The following is an 18,797-nucleotide window of genomic DNA, read 5'->3' as shown; positions in this document are numbered from 1 at the left end:
TGTGCACCCACTGTTTGCAACCTTGTGCATCCCGCACAAGGTTGCAAAATTGGAGCACCCAACACTATCAAGCTTGGGGACCTGACACTATAAAAAAGCTCTGTCAGCGTGGTTCCATACCACAACTGATCAAGATGGCAATGCGATTCTCTGTTCAGACTGCCCTACAGTTGATATTTGAAGAGACAGAGGGTTTTGATGGTGATGCAGAGGAAATAGTTTCGGAAAGTGAGGATAACATTTCAGAGTCTGACACCGAGTTTGAAGAGGAGGATGAGCATCAGCCAGCTCCGAAACGTAAAAGAGCCTCAGGACTAGCCCTTCAGCAGCCAGGACAAGCCTGCGAGCAGCAAGCCCCAGGACCATCCCGTGAGCAGCCAGGACCAGCCCGCAAGCAGCCAGCCCCAGGAACATCCCGTGAGCAGCCAGGACCAGCCCGCGAGCAGCCAACCCCAGGACCAACCCGCGAGTAGCCAGCCCCAGTACCAGCCCGCGAGCAGCCAGCCCCAGGACCAACCCGCGAGCAGCCATCCCCAGGACCAACCCGCAAGCAGCCAGCCCTGTATTTTATTTTGAGAGTGCTGCTGATGGCTGGTTTAAGCAGCCTCATCTGGCCAGAGTCAGGTGGTTTAGGCTTTGGGGCTTGATAAGGCTGCACAGCCTAATCAAGCATACCTGAATTTGTATGATTGGATGTTTTTTTTTAAACCTCCATGGTACTGTATATTTTGCATTTAGACATTTTTCCAAGTAAGAATATTTTTCTATTATGTTGTCATCTTTTGTTTATTATATTTAAATGTATGGTAAAACTTTACTATTTCCTGTATAATTTCTTAACTGCTTTGTTAATGTAGATGTTTATTGTCCAAGCTCTTTTGAATTAAAATGAGAGATGTGGTCATGAAGTGCCGCATAGAAACCAAACCCTGACAGAAAGACAGACTTGAAGGCAGACCTTTAGTAGAGCTCTTGTTGTTCCACAGTCGATCAAATCCGATTCCCAGATGTCTGGCGTATTCGTCCCCATACCAGACCAAGAGCTCTGCTCCTGAAGTTACGAGGCCACAGGTGCGATAAGGAATTCCTCCTTTGTGCTGAAACGCTATTAGGTTCTGTTCCTCTTCATTACGAGCACAATTGACAGTGTATCTTCTGCATATGTCATAGCAACACAGAAAATATTGTGGATCTAATCAGATAACAGACATGGAGAAATATAAATGTTATCAATAAAGTAATGTCAGTAAGAAAATTGTGAACATTATTCATGCAGTAGATGGTATAAAAGTGAATAGGGTCCTACCTCATCCAGTTAGAAAGTGTCTCTCTCTTTGCATCAATGTAATCATTGTGTCTGCTCTTGTAGATCTGGAGAAATGTGTTAATCAGACTCTATGCCATCCAATAAACTCACACAAGCACACACACAAGACTAGATCAAAATAAATGAATACAAACACACTGACCTCCCAGGAGTATCCACTCTCCAGGGCTCCCTCTTCATCGGTCCTGTGTCCTTCGTAGGGTCCAAAGTGTGTTCCAATGGGAAGGCCACCGTCTCCACAGTAAAACACCCCTAGACCGGCCCCAGGGATCCCAGAATCTCTGATCTACCCCACATGAGACAGAGATGGAGAGAGGAGGAGTCGTAGAGTGAGAGGAATACATAGAGGGAGGGAGAGGTGGAGGAGGGAGGAGAGATAGAATACAAGAGAGGTAGAGGAGAGCGAGATGGAGACACATGGAGTAGAGAGATGTAGAGAGAATGAGGCAGGGAGAGACACAGAGAGGTGAGAGGAATGGAGAGAGGAAGAGAGGTGGTGAGATGGAGGGGGGGGAGAGGAAGATAAGATATAAAGAACTTTGGCTTTGACTCCCTCAAGTCAAGAACATGAACCACGACAAGGAGGAGAAAGGGATCTTTGCCGGGCAGCGCTTAGGCGCCTCCGGCGGTGGTCCCTCAGCGGGGCTCAAGCGGGAGACATTCGCCGCCAACAATCCCTTTCTCCTCCATGTCGTGGTTCATGTTCTTGAGGGAGTCAAAGCCAAAGTTCCTTCCCCCCAATTCATTCTCAACTTTGGCTGAGATAACCCCCAATACGAGTCTCGTTGTAGAAATACCAGAGACGAGAGTCCGACGTGTTATGCGCCATCACACCAACAGCAGAACGGTTATCCAAATAACAAGGAAGTGTACAACACTTGCGTTACAGTGTGTGTATTCACATTGATGTGGACGTTGAAGAACCAGGAACGTCGGAGAACCCAACGCGGTCGTTTGAGAATCATAATATCGGCTCACACAGCTTTTGGCCGTGATAATATATATTATATGATATAGATATCTGTGTAGGCTATATGATAATATTTAGATATAGAGCTCCAGGACTCCCGTGTGTTCTAGAATATTTACAGAACACGGCTAAAGGCTGTGTGCGCCTCGCCATTGCGATACATCCACTGTAAACAGAGCGCATGGTGGCTGTAAGCTGCTCAGGGCCACACCCCCACCCTCCTCCTTGACACGCCCACCGAAACAGCGCATTTGGGGGAAGCTCAATGTGCGACTGGCTCGGAGTGGCTGTAACTCTGCACCACGGCTGAATTTCAGGAACGTCTTTGAATACTGTGTTAGTTGCCCACTAATACCTATATTAAAGAATACATAAAATAGCATGTCATGGGACCTTTAATATTATATATCGTGATTAATATCGAGATCGAAAAAATAATCGTGATAATATTTTTTGCTATATCGCCCAGCCCTATATCATGGTAAGATTTGAGGAATAGACGGTAACGGTATTATATCACGGTATGTTCATTTTATCTTAAATTTCGATATAAATGCCTCTGAAGGGGGAAAAATACTGGAAAAAAAAAAAAACACTAATGTTTAATAGTATGGATTTGTTTCTCCACTTGCTTGCGGACCTTGCCGTATAGTTTTGGCATCTCAATTTGGCTGAAGTGTGTGCGGGCATGTAACGCGTACCTGGGATCGAGTGTTTTGACCATCTCTTTAAAGCCCTTTCTATCGACAGTTTGAAAGGGAACCATGTCCTTAGACAGGTAAACAGTGACAACGTTTGTCATCTCGTTCCACCACTGGCATTTAGTTGTAAGGACTGGCTTTCAAAATGCCTGCGGAAGCAATGTCTGATTGCAGAGACGGCTTCACGCTACCAGCGTCTGTCTCGTACGTTGTGGAATGAGAGCTCGTGAAGGGACTATTGCGCAACGCAGGAGGGCTTGCTGCGCGCCTGCGTGCTTGCGCAATAGCATACGGCCTGAGAAGGCAGTATCGCTGTCAATCTGTCCCTGGGAAAAGTAACGTGGTGCCGAATTGAAAAAGGAACTATGTTTCGTTACCATATTTTCAGTAGTTGCTCGTAACTTTACTTTTTACATGAAAAAGTAGTTAGGGAACTGTATTAACGCATTACTTACTTTGTTACGCGTTACACACAACATTGTCTACCGGTCACACCGGTCTCACGGTAACGTCAAAATCCATACCGTAGCGCAAATTCACACCGGTATACGTTCAGCACCGTTTATACCGTACACTAGGGATGGGCAAAATGATTCTTTTCCGGGAACTAGTTCTTTCAGTTCAGTTCACTATAACGATTCGTTTATTTGATTCGTTCGTTTTGATTCGTTCGTTACGTCAGATTACATCTTAAAAAAAATTAAAAATAAAAAACCTTTTTTTTATAATTTTTTTTTTTTTAATATGTCGTGGGTCCGGATAGGACCGTCAAGTCCGCAGTCCGCCGTTTGGAGATGCCTGCTATATAGTATGTCGAACGTCCCACCAATATTTATACCACTTGCTTACTCTCTATATTTCATTTATGGTTTTACATTTATAATTTTATTTTACTTTACATTTAATTCTTCATTGTTCAGGCATTACAGAACTTGCATGGTCATAAATAAAAAATACGAACTGCAGTTTAATTTCTTTGTTTGTTCTTAAATTGACGTAGAATGGAGCAAAGACTCCTGGGATTGGGAAATGTGTTTATCCAATAAACAGATGGAGGTCAAGTCTATTTTCGAAAAAATGTAGGGGGATATATGAGTCGAATGGTATGACCCAAGATACGTCAGAGAGAGAAAGCGCGCATATTCGACGGTACCGCCTTGTCATTGGTTTACCCAGGTGCCATTCCAACACCATTGTTACCTCTCATTGGCTGAATCTTTGAGGAAGTTGTAGACTCAATCAATATGAGTCGCGGGGAGACGGAGCTCTGTTCGTTTGTATATTTTATTTACGTGACCATATGTTTGGTTGATGTTAAAAAAAAAGAATCAAAGAACCAGTTCTTCTTGTTTTGGGGAACCAGTTCTTGTCGTTCACGTTCGGGATTCGTTCTTTGTTACGAATCAGTCGCGACCGACACATCCCTACCGTACACCCCTAGTAGGTACCTTACCTCCTAGCAACAATACGTCTAAGGTTATACATCGTGCTGGTGTAATTAATACCCTTAATCCATCAGTCTGCTGTCACACGGACATGAAGCAGGTCTCGTACCATAGAGGACAGGACATGGTAAGGCTGCTGAAGGTGATGTGTGCTGTTTATACCTGTACAGAAACTGCATCTGACGTACTGGGCTGTTGTAGAGACCCCTGTCTGACTGTTGGTGGCTTCCACACTCGAGCACCTGCTGACATAACTGGCTTTAGGTTAGGATGTAACCTGCTAACTATTACCAACTGACTATATGAGTTAGGATGTGACCTATTAACTACAACAAACAGACCATATGTAAGGATGTACTATATTAACTATGACTAACTGACTTAAAGGTAGCTTAGAAGCTATTAACAACGAGGCAGTATAAAACCTATTACTATTAACTTACTATAAGGTAGTATTTAACTTTCTGACTTACGATAAATTAATATTTAACCAAATAACTACTTACTGACTCTAAGTAAGGAAGTATCCTACTCACTACTAAATGACTAAAAAGGTAGTATAAGCTACTAACGACCAATGAAGTATAAAACCTAACTTACATACTATATCTGACTAACTATAAGTAAGGATGTATGCTACTAACTCCTACTAACTGACTATAAAGTAGTATATAAACGACTCACTTCAACTAACTGACTAAAATGGGTAATATAACCTGCTAATTTACTATGAGGTACAACCTATTATTAAATATGTTTAGTACAGGTTTTCCTTTTTTCAGATGCAATAAAATCCCTTTAAATCAATAAAACCCCTTTTTGTTGCTATATCTTTAGTCAAATGATTAAGCAGTATTTGCAGGCTAATGTATCTTCAGGGCTTTGAAAGGGATAATGTTCACTGCACATTACCCCTTCCAGAAATGTCTTGTAAATGTCTTTGTACCGGTCAATCCAGAGGTCCAGAGCTGCTCCTCCTCATAGTCCGTCTCTTCAGGTGAGCAGACTCTCACCTGGCCGGGCTTCTCTCTCCTCATGAAGGCTGGAGCCACAAAGGACAGGCCTGACACACACACACACACACACACACACACACACACACACACACACACACACACACACACACACACACACACACACACACACACACACACACACACACACACACACACACACACACACACACACACACACACACAGTGATGTGTACAGCAGCACCACCTGTGTCTGTATGTATAGCAATGTACTCAGTAAAATAGTATTTAACTATGAGTGGTTTACCAAGAGACGACATAACCAAATGGTTTTCCTTGATCTGCAGGAATCTTTTTTTCTCTGCCATACAGAGGCGGTTCCATTTTGTTGTGGAAAAGTAGGCCCTGATATCCGCAAAGTCCTCCTTCACCACAAACACACAACATAATGTCCAATACTGTTGATCTAACCTTACCACTTTGTAGATAAACAACCTTAACTACAACCGTAAAGGTGCGGCCACACCAGACGCGTATCTCGCGTACTTCGCGTCTCAAATCGCCATTTTTTCCATAGGGAACCATTGGTTTAATACGCGTATTACGCGTTTCACGCGTATTAAGCGTATAAGCAACATTGTACGCGCGTATAGCGCGTATGTGGCGCGTATATTTACGCGCAATACGCGCTATACGCGCGTATATCGCGTACATTTCAAGAGTTCAAAAAATTGAACTTTTTACGCGAAGTACGCGAGATACGCGTCTGACGATTGCCGCGTTGCCCAATCAGCGTTGAGCTTGACCCGACGTCACTGGCAGAGAGTAGTGAGCTTGGACAGAAGCATACGGCCGACATCTTTCTTTATTCTGTGTGGAAATAGTAACATAGTACGCCATTAAATGCGTTTATGGAAACATTTCTAGCGAGAAATGTGCATTTTACTTTCATAATGTTCGCTCTGTGAATGTGAAGGATGTTTGGTTTGATAGTTATGACGAAGAGGGAACGCTCCGTTCACTTGCATGGACAGAGTCTCTGGTTAGTAAGCAACCTCAACGTCTTGGCGGACTATTATCTGCTGATCAACACTACGAATGCTGGAAACACACCAGACACACCATGTGAAGTTATTTAACCCGATTATTGTTGTTTATATCCGAGATTATTTAATCTAACCCGATCCAAGCTCTATCATGCACCCAAACACGGCGGCGTTTGGGTTTCCTACCTCGGACTCCAGCGCAGCTTATCCTGGGGCAACACACACACACACACACCCAAGTGTTGGAGCCTTTACCGTGGGGAGCCTCATCCTGGGGCAAGACACACACACACACACAGCCACGGCCGACAACTTTCTTTATTCTGGGTGGAAATAGTAACATAACATAACATTTGGTTTGATAGTTATGACGAAGAGGGAACGCTCCGTTCACTTGCATGGACATTGGACTCATCTAGGCGAGTGACGTATGCGCGTATGGCGCGTATTGCGCGTATGTGACCATTTTTGACACAAAATGGTCAAGCAACATTTTACGCGCGTATCTCGCGTAAAAAGTACGCGAGATACGCGTCTGGTGTGGCCGCACCTTAACACATTCTAGGTAATACTGAATCTATCAAAGTCAACAGTTGCTATAGAGCAGCCAAGTAACTGTTGTAAATCCCACACATTTTGCATAAATAAAGTAATATCGGTCTCCTAAATTGCCATTCTCTCCATGGAGGGTCCCTTTCATGAACACATTGGTCTTATCTGATCGTATTTAATGGTGATTAACTCACCAATGTTGCATGAACAGATGTTTAAAGTATTGACATGGTGTCTCACCTCCTCCACTGAGTTACTCATCTGACTGGTAGGCCTACAGCTTGAGTCCAGATCAATGGTCTAACAATGAAACATAATTAGAACATCTGGGGTAAATATCGACGGCTAACATCCCTTTGCTAAGTTAATAAGAGTTACCTAACGTTGGTTAGTGAATTGGCGCTGACTAGTCAACACGATGATTGGAGGGATTCTGACCATAAATCACTTACGTCCTCCACTTATGCTTAGTTATGTAAGCCATTAAATGATATAATAACCAAACAAGTTTAGAATATAATACATTTCAGAGCATAATATGCCTTACCACATGCACTTGAATGGCACAAAAATGGAGATCCGAGATTCTATTGTTCAGTTGATTCGGTCCCAAACTGAGAAGAAGCGGGAAAACTTGGGTGAAGTCCCGCCCCTTCTGGTAGAGCCCACGGCCCATGTACTGCTCAGTGGCGCAGGGCAACATCAAGGAGAGATATGCTTCCGCATCATGAGTCTATGTAGCCTGGTTCTATGGAGTCAGAACAGTCTCATTATTAATGAATGCACAGAGAAGGATTCACAAATGTATTTTGTGATTTATATATAAATTACTCTCTTCTCACAAATACATTTCAATGCACACACAAATGGATATCGGCATGTATAAATGTAAAATAAATCCATAAACAAAAATAAGTTTCACAAACATATTTCTGATCCACACACAAATATGTCTTGTTTTAAATAAAGGTAATATAAATCCATAAATATATTAATTTAAAAAAGATTTGCAATTTTCATCAAAAATGTATTTGGATGGTGTTACATTTATGTACAAACTGTTAAACTTGAATTTACAAGACGCTTTTCATTTGTGAGCTTGTTTGCATTTGTGTGTGAAACTGTCTGCATTTATGTGTGGATTTTTGAGACTCTCCTGACGTCGCTAGATTCACAAATGCATTTTTTTCAACAAGGAAGTCTCTGTAGCCAATCGGATGCCTCCCTCGTTTTCAGTCAACCACATGACTGCTGTGACTGGGTTTTTACGTCGGTGCCGTTTACTACTTTAACGGCACCGATAATCCCAAAACCCAGTCGAAATTAGATGGAAAAAGTGTCGTGACGCAGCATTTACTTCTTCACCACCTAGAGATTGTTATGTACGATCATTCAAAAAACCATGTTCTTTCCGATAGAGTAGACATTTGACAGAGAACCGGGAGGCTCGGAGGCTGGACTCAGAGGTCGGAACTGCAGCCATGTGATTGGCTGAAAACGAGGGAGGCATCTGATTGGCTACAGAGAGTTCCTTGTTGAAAAAAATGCATTTGTGAATCTAGCGACGTCAGGAGAGTCTCAAAAATCCACACATAAATGCAGACAGTTTCACACACAAATGCAAACAAGCTCACAAATGAAAAGCGTCTTGTAAATTCAAGTTTAACAGTTTGTACATAAATGTAACAACATCCAAATACATTTTTGATGAAAATTGCAAATCTTTTTTACATTAATATATTTATGGATTTATATTACCTTTATTTAAAACAAGACATATTTGTGTGTGGATCAGAAATATGTTTGTGAAACTTATTTTTGTTTATGGATTTATTTTACATTTATACATGCCGATATCCATTTGTGTGTGCATTGAAATGTATTTGTGAGAAGAGAGTAATTTATATATAAATCACAAAATACATTTGTGAATCCTTCTCTGTGCATTCATTAATAATGAGACTGTTCTGACTCCATATGGTTCTACCAGACTACTTCACTTCATTTCATTTGGGAAATTCAAATTGAGCGGAAGTACTTAGGCGGGCGGAGCCAGGCTAGGGTCTATGGCCATAGATATATATATTAACTAGATGCCTCGTCCGCGCTACTGGCCAATGGAGTCGAACGTCACCACTGGCGGCAATCCTACCACAGTAAGCTGCTCACCAATAACATTGTGTTGGTAGTGATTCATGTACTTTTTAAATAACCATAACTTGCTAAATTTTTAACCGATTTTCAAACGGTTTGGTTTGTTATAAACGTCAGAGATGTAGGTATGACAGTACATTCTTATGAATAAATGTTAGGTTCTTAGAAAAATAGAATAATGTTCTAAAATAGGTACAAGATTTCCCTTTACAAATATAGGATACAGATATAATGTATTTATGTAATTATAACCATGTGTTTTCATATGAAATGAACATTAAACAAAACAGATAGGTGCAATAAATACACACATGCACAAGGTATTCATGTTATTTATGTTAAATCAATATATGGGTTACTAAAACTCAGCAATCTATTATGTTGGTAACTTCACTCAAATCTATCTACAGTCAAGTATGCATTTAGACAAATATGAATATAATATGTGCAACCTTTGGGGCTGTTCAAGAAAACTGAAGGCATGATGCCACCATAGGTTTGCAGAGAACTATATACAATATACACACTGAAGGCATGATGCCACCATAGGTTTGCAGAGAACTATTTACAATATACACACTGAAGGCATGATGCCACCATAGGTTTGCAGAGAACTATATACAATATACACACTGAAGGCATGATGCCACCATAGGAGAGAACTATACACAATATACACACTGAAGGCATGATGCCACCATAGGAGAGAACTATACACAATATACACACTGAAGGCATGATGCCACCATAGGAGAGAACTATACACAATATACACACTGAAGGCATGATGGCACCATAGGAGAGAACTATACACAATATACACACTGAAGGCATGATGCCACCATAGGAGAGAACTATACACAATATACACACTGAAGGCATGATGGCACCATAGGAGAGAACTATACACAATATACACACTGAAAGCCGCTGAAACCCCAGTGTCCATCCTCATGGGAAGGGGGGGGGGGTAGAAAGAGTGGCAGAGAGGCTAATGCTGTAGTAGTCCGCTCAACCTCTGCTGGACTACTATGTATCCCCACATCACGACTCACTTCAATGGGTGCCCGGTCATTCAGCTGTTCAGCACCCAGGCTCTGGAACTCCCTCCCCCCACACATAAAACAGTCAGACACCATTACAACCTTCAAGTCACAACTCAAAACTCACCTGTTCAAACTCGCACACAACGTCTAACTGATCACTGTTTTGATTGTTTTTTTGTTTTGTTTTGTCTTGTTTTTGTTTTATTTATTTCTTATTGCTTATGTTTATTTATTTATTTATTTATTTATTTTTTTCCACAATGTCTTGTTTTTTAAATATGTATGATGACTATATGCTCTGTAAGGTGACCTTGGGTGTTTTGAAAGGCGCCTCTAAATTAAATGTATTATTATTATTATTATTAATGCCCTTTGAAAAGGACTGTTTTATTGAGCTTCTGTTGCATGTTGTTGCTCTGTAAGCTTAGTGTAGTCATTTTAGCGATGTGGTGTAGCCTTAAGGCCGATATATGCTCTGTTTTAGACGTAACGTGTAAGCACGTAAGATACATAACCCCCCCTTGCGCGGTAAAATATCCCCCCTTACGTGCTTAAGTGCGTCGCCCAAAATTCCTGACTATGCGACTAAAACACTACGGCCCTACGCAGCTCGCAAAGACTGTGATTGGCCAGCTAACCACATCCTTTCAGGAGTCTCACATTTCCGGTTTTACAGCATAATAGCGCCATTTTTAAAAGGCTGTGACAGAAGCGAATGAAGAATTTTGAAGAAGGAGAAGAAGAAAACACAAGAACGAATTATGATAATTATAAATATAAACAAGCCAGCGATTTCCACTTCCACGCCCACAGATTCGTTCGTTGCTCCCCCTACTGTTCTGGCGGAGAATCCCCTTGCAACACGCGCAATCCTTAAGGAACCTTAAAGGAACCGTAAATCAAAACTTGTCTAAAACAAGTCCCTTGTGTAAATTACGTGCTTACGTCTCTGTGTCTAAAACGACCCTAAATCGGCCTTTAGCTTAAAAAACAAGGACACAACTAGTGTTAGCGCAACACATTCTCACTCCGAGCGCGTCGATTTCTGACGAACGGTCAGTGACTTTGGCTTCAGTTTCTGACGCAAAAGGGTAGCCTTGCGCTTCTTTTTCCGACGCATGGGGTTTTCAACTCGTTACAATGTAACAACTTCACGGGGGAGCCGATGGTTGCACATAGAGACGCTATGAGCATTCATCCCATTGGCTAACGGTGGACCTTGCGCTTCTTTTTTCGACGCAGGGGGTTTTCCACTCATTACAATGTAATCCCTCCACGGCAATATATGAAGCTATGAGCATTCATTCATCCCATTGGCTAACGGAAGACCCGATGGCTGCACATTAACGGCAATTTTACAGTGAAATCTGTGACATTCCTCAACACAACTACACCAACGTGTCCTTGTTAATTACAAAACATGTATGGGTTAAGTTTATGGGCATCAGTTGTCCTGTTTTGTGCTTTGATTGAGAGAAAAAAATCGTTTTTTTGATCAGTGCTGGGTATCTGAGGTCGTGGCTATAGAGACCAAGACAGACAGAGCAACCGTTTCTCATCAAAATTACGTTCCCAGAGAACTATTCGGCATTCTCAATTACGTTTGTCTAAAAAACTTATTTTGTCCGTGATTACGTTTTATTGAACATATTGTAGTGCCGGAGGAAAAGGAGGACGTAGGCAACTTAATTATAACCGTTTAATCCAATAAAACAGATCAGAACAATCAGTCACAGTGCATGGTTAGATCTCGGGTGCAACCGCCTAACGCGTCCCCATAGCCCCCGTGACTCCTAACCAGTTCCCTCCCACTCGATCAGTAAGAGGGGAACACAAACCCATAATGTAGTCACTACAATATCGTAAATACGAATTCGTTCTCAGCCCATTTTTGCCATTTATTTACCGTGTTACTATAGCAGAATAAAGAATAAATTCATTCATTATCATTGAACTTGAACATGTGTTTTTACAGTATTGAGTGGTGGAGGGATGACGTGTGTTGGCCAACCCGGAAGTGAGCGTCGCCCTCGGTTCCGTTCCCTTGACAAAAAGCCAACAGGTTTTTCCATTGGATTTTGGATTATTGCAGAAGAATTTGCATCTTTGAAGCGGTTCCTCAAAAACTGAAATTCAATAAATAAATAAAAATAACTGTGCTTCAAAGAACGAAATGTAAACTAATGCATTCTGAATGGGAGTGTTTCTCTGATTTTTCCATGCTACACAGAACGAAATGTTAACCCATGCAAATAAAGACTTCATGGTCCTAATAATTTAAACATCATTAATCTCCTGATTAATCTCTTGAGTGTGTAGGGTGGTATTCTATTTTTTCAACGGGGCTGCATCCAGTCACTTGACCGTCATGGTTGCTATGGTGGTTGCTATCGACCACCCCCTCTAATCCTTAAACCACGCGGCAAAGGAGCTGCCATCAATTGTGTTGTTTTGGTCGTAAACTAGGGTCCGATGGTTAAAAAATAGACAGATATTCCAAGGTATCCTTAAAGGTTGGGTACGCGATTTGCGAAACGCCAGCAGATTTTGAAAATACACAACTCAAATGGTCCTACCCCCCTCTCCTTCAACGCTGACTCTGACTCCACCCATTCCAAGTACCTGGACGCGCAATCATGCACGAGCGCGAACAGAGATGCGCGAGAGCGAGCCAGGCTAGCGTAGGTTTTCGTTTAACAACATGGCACTACATTCAGCTGTAAATTGCACCCAGTACCGCGGGAAGTAGGGGTTTTGGGGGTGCTGCAACACCCCCTGTCCGAGGCCCTGTCTTATCACAGAAAACGATCATTTCTAAAAACCAAAGTGGAGATTTCTGAAAACGCCGGTTATGTGTTGTCGTATCAACGGGGAGAAACGGGATTTTAGGTTCTGAAGCGTCACATTATGCACCAGGAAATGCTTAACGTCATGTGAGCGTCCGCTGTACCGTATTGGTCCGAATATAAACACAAACCCCATTGTAATACGACCTATATTTGGAAAAAAGATTTGAAGACCAGATCTTGATTTCATGAATAAATAAATTGTATTAATTGAAATAATATACGAAAATAAAAAGGCATAGAATAAAACACTGCATTGCCACTAAACAGTAGTGCAAATAGGCCGTACTGATGTGTACACCAAAGACTTCCTGACACTCCTCTGCCCCGCTGTGTTCGCTCTGGCTGTGGTCGCTCCGAACTGTTTCGGCCCGTGGCAAAGCGAGTCATCCTCGCTGCTGTCCAAGGCATGTTGAGACGCAGCATTTATTTAATGCTCATATGTCCTAGTGCTGAAAAAAGGTTATATGAAAAAGTGTGAGGGTAGCGGTGGTGCGCTAAACTTGTTCTGTGAGCAGCTGGATGTGAACCATGGTGTGAAGGAAGTGAACACAACGATCGATTTTCAACTGTGCGCGCATGCACTGGTGTAATTGAGCTGCGCTGCTATATATCTTTTTTATCAATGTGACGAGTTGCGAGTCTAGTGCAGGCCGGGGTTTTTTTTCCAGCACCCCCTGCTGAGAATACGTTCTCGCGGCTATGGTTGCACCAGATGTTATAAACATTAAACGGTCACATAAATCATTACTATTTTTAGAAAATGTATGTTTGTTTCATATAATTGTATTGGAAGTCCTGGTTTTCACTAGGGTTGCCGCGGTGTGGACATTTTCACACCGAGTAATACACTCGTCTCAACACCGGTATTACCGAGTATAAACGGTATAAACTTTGAAACTAGGTCAACCGCCACATAAGCATTGGTTTTTAGACCCTTCTCGTCCTTCAGTTGCCGCCAACGTTCAAAAGAAGCGCCTAGGATTATTCTTGATTTCAGTTTTTCTCTTTCAGCGTTTTTATTATCAATTACTCTCTGAAAAAGAGTTTTCCTTCTCTTTGCTGGTGGTGGTGGTGGTGGTGGTGGGGATTGTGGCGTCTTGTCTGCCATGGAAATTGTCTTCTACTGCTAGGTCCAAATGTGGATTAACTAGTTCCAGTAGATACCGCAGGATAACAACAAACAGGAGCTTGCTCTGGGTCACGAGCTCTGGGTCACGAGTACTGCACGAAGGGGTCACGCGCGGGGCGCGGGGGAGGGGGGGGGGGGGGAGTGCAGTACGACCGTTTGATTGACGTACTTACTGTCCAATGAAACTCGTGGCAATGGAAATGATTGGCTGGAGTTTTTCGAGCCCTGCCCGTTCCACAGATGATTGACAAGTTTAATTTTGATGTCAGTACTTCTAACTCAGTGGCTGTAAGCGGGTTATGATAAGGATTTCAAGTAATTTTGCAAAAATGGCCAAAAAAGCGAATCACCTACGCAACCTTTAAAGGCAGCTTGGATATTTTTATTTTCTGCAGTTTAGACTTCTTCTATAACCTATTTTTGAAAGCAAAACACCAAGCTCATGAATTTAACGAGGCAGGGTTATTTGAAACAATTTATTAAATAAATATTTGTGAGAGGTTTGCTTCCTATTTATGTCTAGTGTACACCCCTACTGTCCACAAGCATCCCCCCCCCCCCTCCCCATATGGATTTGGAGAATTGTTGCCACGTCCCAGTGGTGGAGGTATCATATATATGAAAGAGGGCATTCAATTATAGTACAATGATCAATTAGGAGGTCGAAGCCCTAAAGGAAGTGATGCAATAGGTGACTGAGTCGAGAAAATGTAAGTAAGCTGTACTTTGGGGACGCTAATATATCAAAGGGGGTCTCAAAGGACGCATACGCTTCAACCTGTGGCTCCAGCCCTACAGGAAATGACTCAGCAAGTGCTCCATCTCGTTACACCTCACCCAGCGGCTCGCTTGCAAGATTTTGGCCTGAAGTTCTTCCCAGACCTACACCGTAGCCATCCAACATGCAGATCTGAGAATCAGGCCTCTCTTTAATAATGACAAAAAGTTACGAGAGAAATACACATTCACTTTTTGTTATCTCATAAGCGGCGTGGTGCCGGCTCCTTTTGACCTTTTGACCCCAGACTTCAAAAACGTGGCCACAGGCCAGCTGTGTCTACACACCTTAAGTAGAAACTAACCTCTGTCTTATGTACATTTACTGTACTGTTGGAGGTCACACCCCTTTTCTGGCCTTTTCGAGATAGCTAGGGATGCTAAAATGTTTACACACATTTCCCTGGGCGAGTTTTTGCAGAATAGGGCTGGAGGTGGAGGCGTGCTGGTTCCTGACGACCGCCAGCTGCTGAAAGGGGCTTTGGTGTGGAGAGGGGGGGCTTCTTATATCTGTGGAGAAGCGGCCCGCACCAGGACATCCTGGAGGTCCCAGGACATCCTGGAGGTCCCAGGACTTTCCTGTGAGTTGATATTATTTTATGATTCTGGAGTGTGGGGTTGTTGTGTTGTGCGCGTGTGAATGCGTGTTTCAGTTTGTGTGTGTATGATGTTTGGTGTCAATGTGCTGATGAGGGGTACGATGTGTGTGTGTGGCTGCCCCCCCTCCTGATCGTCTCCGCTCCTGATGTCAGGGGTCCCCTCAGGGAACCTGTTGGGGACCTGGGCCTCCACGGGGACCGTTCTGCCGGCCGGGGGGTCTAAGGTGGGGGCTAAGGGAAGTACCTGTTGGGATGTTGTCAGGTTGAGTGGTGTAGGTGTCGTGGGGAGTTTCTAGTAGGGGACTGAGATCAGAGACTATTTAGCTGTTGAGTGGCGTAGGTTCTGCTGTTGTGTCGGTGAGTGGTTGATGACTGGGAAGTGGATGGTGGCGTTGGGGAATGTGGTAAGAGCCTGTTTATTAAGGGCCGATATTTGTTGATGGATGTAAGTTCGGGGTTGTGATTCATGTTGTTTATGCCAACTGAAAGGATGACTGTTTGTGTGTGAGTGTGTGTTGGTGTTTTCTGTAGGATGTGTAAGATATGTCCTATGGTGGCCCCGGGATAACTGTCTATTTGTATGTGTGCGTGTGTTTGTGGGGGTATTCTATCGAGATTGGAGTCGCAGATGATGAGTGTGGGTGTGTGTCCTAGGTACGACCAATCCTGCAGCTTGTGGCCCCCCCTAACCTTATGGTAGGTGGGTCGATAGTATTTTAAGACTGCAGGATTGGTCGGGGAGGGGATGGACTGTGGTTTGATATCTGGAGGGGGTAGTGTAGGGGGGGCAGTGGGGGCCGGAGGGTTGGTGTCAACAGTGACCTGGCAAGAAGGTTGTGGGGGGAGGGGGGAAGAGTTTTGGTCAGTTGGGTTCATGTGGTCGTGTTGACCTTAGTAGGCCCCTTCATCATTGCTCTTGAATGGCCTGTGCGTCTAGGTGGATGATTGTCTCCTTGCGGGGGTTGGGAGTGGGAGTGGTTGGATGCAAGTGTGTGGATGGAGTGAGGGGGAACTCTGGAGAGAGGGTGGTGTATGGTGGTGTGTTGGTGGTTGCTCGTTCCTCTGAGGTGGAGGTTCATCTGGTGAGAGGATTTCTGACTGGGGGAGCGGGGGAGAGGGTGGGGATGGGTGGGGGGGGGGGTTGGTTGAGTTAGGGGGGGGGTAATTGATCTGAGGTGGTGTGGAGGGTGTGTGGTGCGACTCTGTGGGTGTCCTGGCTCCTGCTGCAGGTAGGGAAGGTGGGGGCCCTACCCCTTATCCTTGAGGGAGGGGGGAGGGGGAGGGGGGGGGGGTTGGTTGAGTTAGGGGGGGGGTAATTGATCTGAGGTGGTGTGGAGGATGTGTGGTGCGACTCTGTGGGGGTCCTGGCTCCTGCTGCAGGTAGGGAAGGTGGGGGCCCTACCCCTCCCCTTATCCTTGAGGGAGGGGGGGGGGGTCTGTTGTGTTTCTGGTTGTGTGTATTGTTGTGAGTTCCGTCAGTGTGGGGCGTGGGCCTGAATAGAGTGATCTAGGGTGTGTGTGGGTGCTGGTTGGGGAGGCAGAGGGAGGGAGGGGGGGGGGATCTGTGTGGCTGAGTGTGGGCTGTGGAGGTGTCGGTGAGGGGAAGGTCCAGGCTCGAGGTGGGGTGGTATGGGGACTGGTCGGTATGGGGGAGGGGGGGAGTAGGTTGAGGGGGTGTGGGTTGGTAATGAGTGGTGAGTGAGGGGCGGACGGTGTATGGAGTAGTGTGTGTTCTAGTTGATGTAAGGTGGTGGGTAATAGTCTGTGGCCCAATCTCTTGTGTGCCCGGTTGGTAGCGGTCTTAAGTGAGAGTGAGTTGGTGGGCTGGGGTGTTTGTGTGAGTTGGTCTATTGTGTGTGTGTAGTGTTCTTTTAGGATCTACATGTCATTGTGCATCCAGGTGTTTGGTGTTGTCATTATTTCTTTGTGATGTGGTGTCTGTGGGTGATGGGTTTGATGAAGTGTGATCATTTGTGGACCTGTCGTAACATCCCCCTGGGGAGTTCCCGGGAGGACACCGCTCTGTCCGCTGTGTCCCTGTGGTGCAGGGCCTGGAGTATTTTAAAATATACTTTGTCTTTTCCACGGGTTGGGCCATCTGGTGCAATGTACCGGGTGTGTGTTGGTGGTGGTGGGAGGAGTGGACGGGTGGATGGTGGAGGTGGTCTTTGTGGTCTGAGTGGTTGTGTGTGTGGGTGTGTTGGTGTGGGTCTGGTGTGTTCTGTGGTTTGATATGTGTGTGTGGGTCTATTGTGGTGATGGTGGGTGGGTGGGGTCTATACTGAAGGCTGGGGGGGTCTATAACGGGATGTAGGTGTGGGAGGTAGCGTGCGTCTGTTGTGTGCGTGGTAGTGTGGCTGTGTGGTGTTGGTGCGATTGGTGTAGGTAGGCCTCCAGCTGACGGTGACGGTGGTGGTCCCGTGGTGGGTAGCCGGAGAGGGTGGTGGGTCCCGTGGTGGGTAGAGGCGACGGCAGGACGGTCCCTGGTAACTGCTGACGGTGACACAGCCAACGGGGCACTGTAAACGGTGCGGCCAGCCCGTTACCTCAGGCAATAGATACAAACAGGACTGACACCGGGATTTACAAGTACCCTTTTATTTACACACACAGAACATTCAAACGCGTTCATGACGCCACCATGCAACACACAAGAAAAAACACACGTTATGAGGAAGCCGGTCAGGGGACACGGCACAAACAGGACAAGACGTAAAACACTCGCGTTACGGTTTGCGCTGGCTTCCGGGTGCCGGGGGCTGCGGGAGGACCCGACGTGAAGTCCGGAAGAACATTTGTGCGGTGTGGGGTGTGACGTCAGACGGGCGAGACCAAGTGGTGTGGGGAGAGAGGGGTGTGTTGGGGTACTTGGGGAATATTTAAGGTGTCAGGGAAGTAGAGGTTAAGGTTGGGGTTTAGACAAATAGGTCTGGAGTAAGGTGTGTAACTAGGGGTGGGGATAGGTAATCAGAAATGTGTAGGGGAGGTTAATTGAATTAAGAGTGGGATGGGTCGGGCCAGGTAGGATATATTCAGGTCCAAATCATGTAGGTGGGGCAGAAGGGTCTGAGGTGAGCGGGTGACAACACCTGGCTCTTAGATCAGCCAAGGGCTTTATTAGTGCCGAGGGGAGGACTGTTGATTTTAGATTATTGATAGTTTAGATTAGTGAAAGTTATTTTGAATTATTGATTTGGTTTTGTTTTGTTTATTCATTTTTCATTTTTT

General features: G+C 44.5%; 1 long non-coding RNA gene across 1 annotated transcript; it reads right to left on the bottom strand.

Moving 5' to 3' along the window:
- Positions 1-4,475: 4,475 nt before the first annotated feature.
- On the bottom strand, positions 4,476-6,206 carry LOC130404775 (uncharacterized). The gene is made up of 3 exons (XR_008904264.1): positions 5,725-6,206; positions 5,390-5,506; positions 4,476-4,685 (listed from the first exon to the last, which is right to left on the bottom strand). It is a non-coding gene; the product is annotated as an uncharacterized LOC130404775 (long non-coding RNA).
- Between the last annotated feature and the right edge of the window lie 12,591 nt (positions 6,207-18,797).

The sequence above is a fragment of the Gadus chalcogrammus genome, chromosome 15, assembly GCF_026213295.1.
Source record: "Gadus chalcogrammus isolate NIFS_2021 chromosome 15, NIFS_Gcha_1.0, whole genome shotgun sequence".
NCBI lineage: Eukaryota > Metazoa > Chordata > Actinopteri > Gadiformes > Gadidae > Gadus > Gadus chalcogrammus.
Note: the sequence above shows the minus strand (reverse complement) of the source record. Positions and strands in the feature narration are given on the sequence as shown.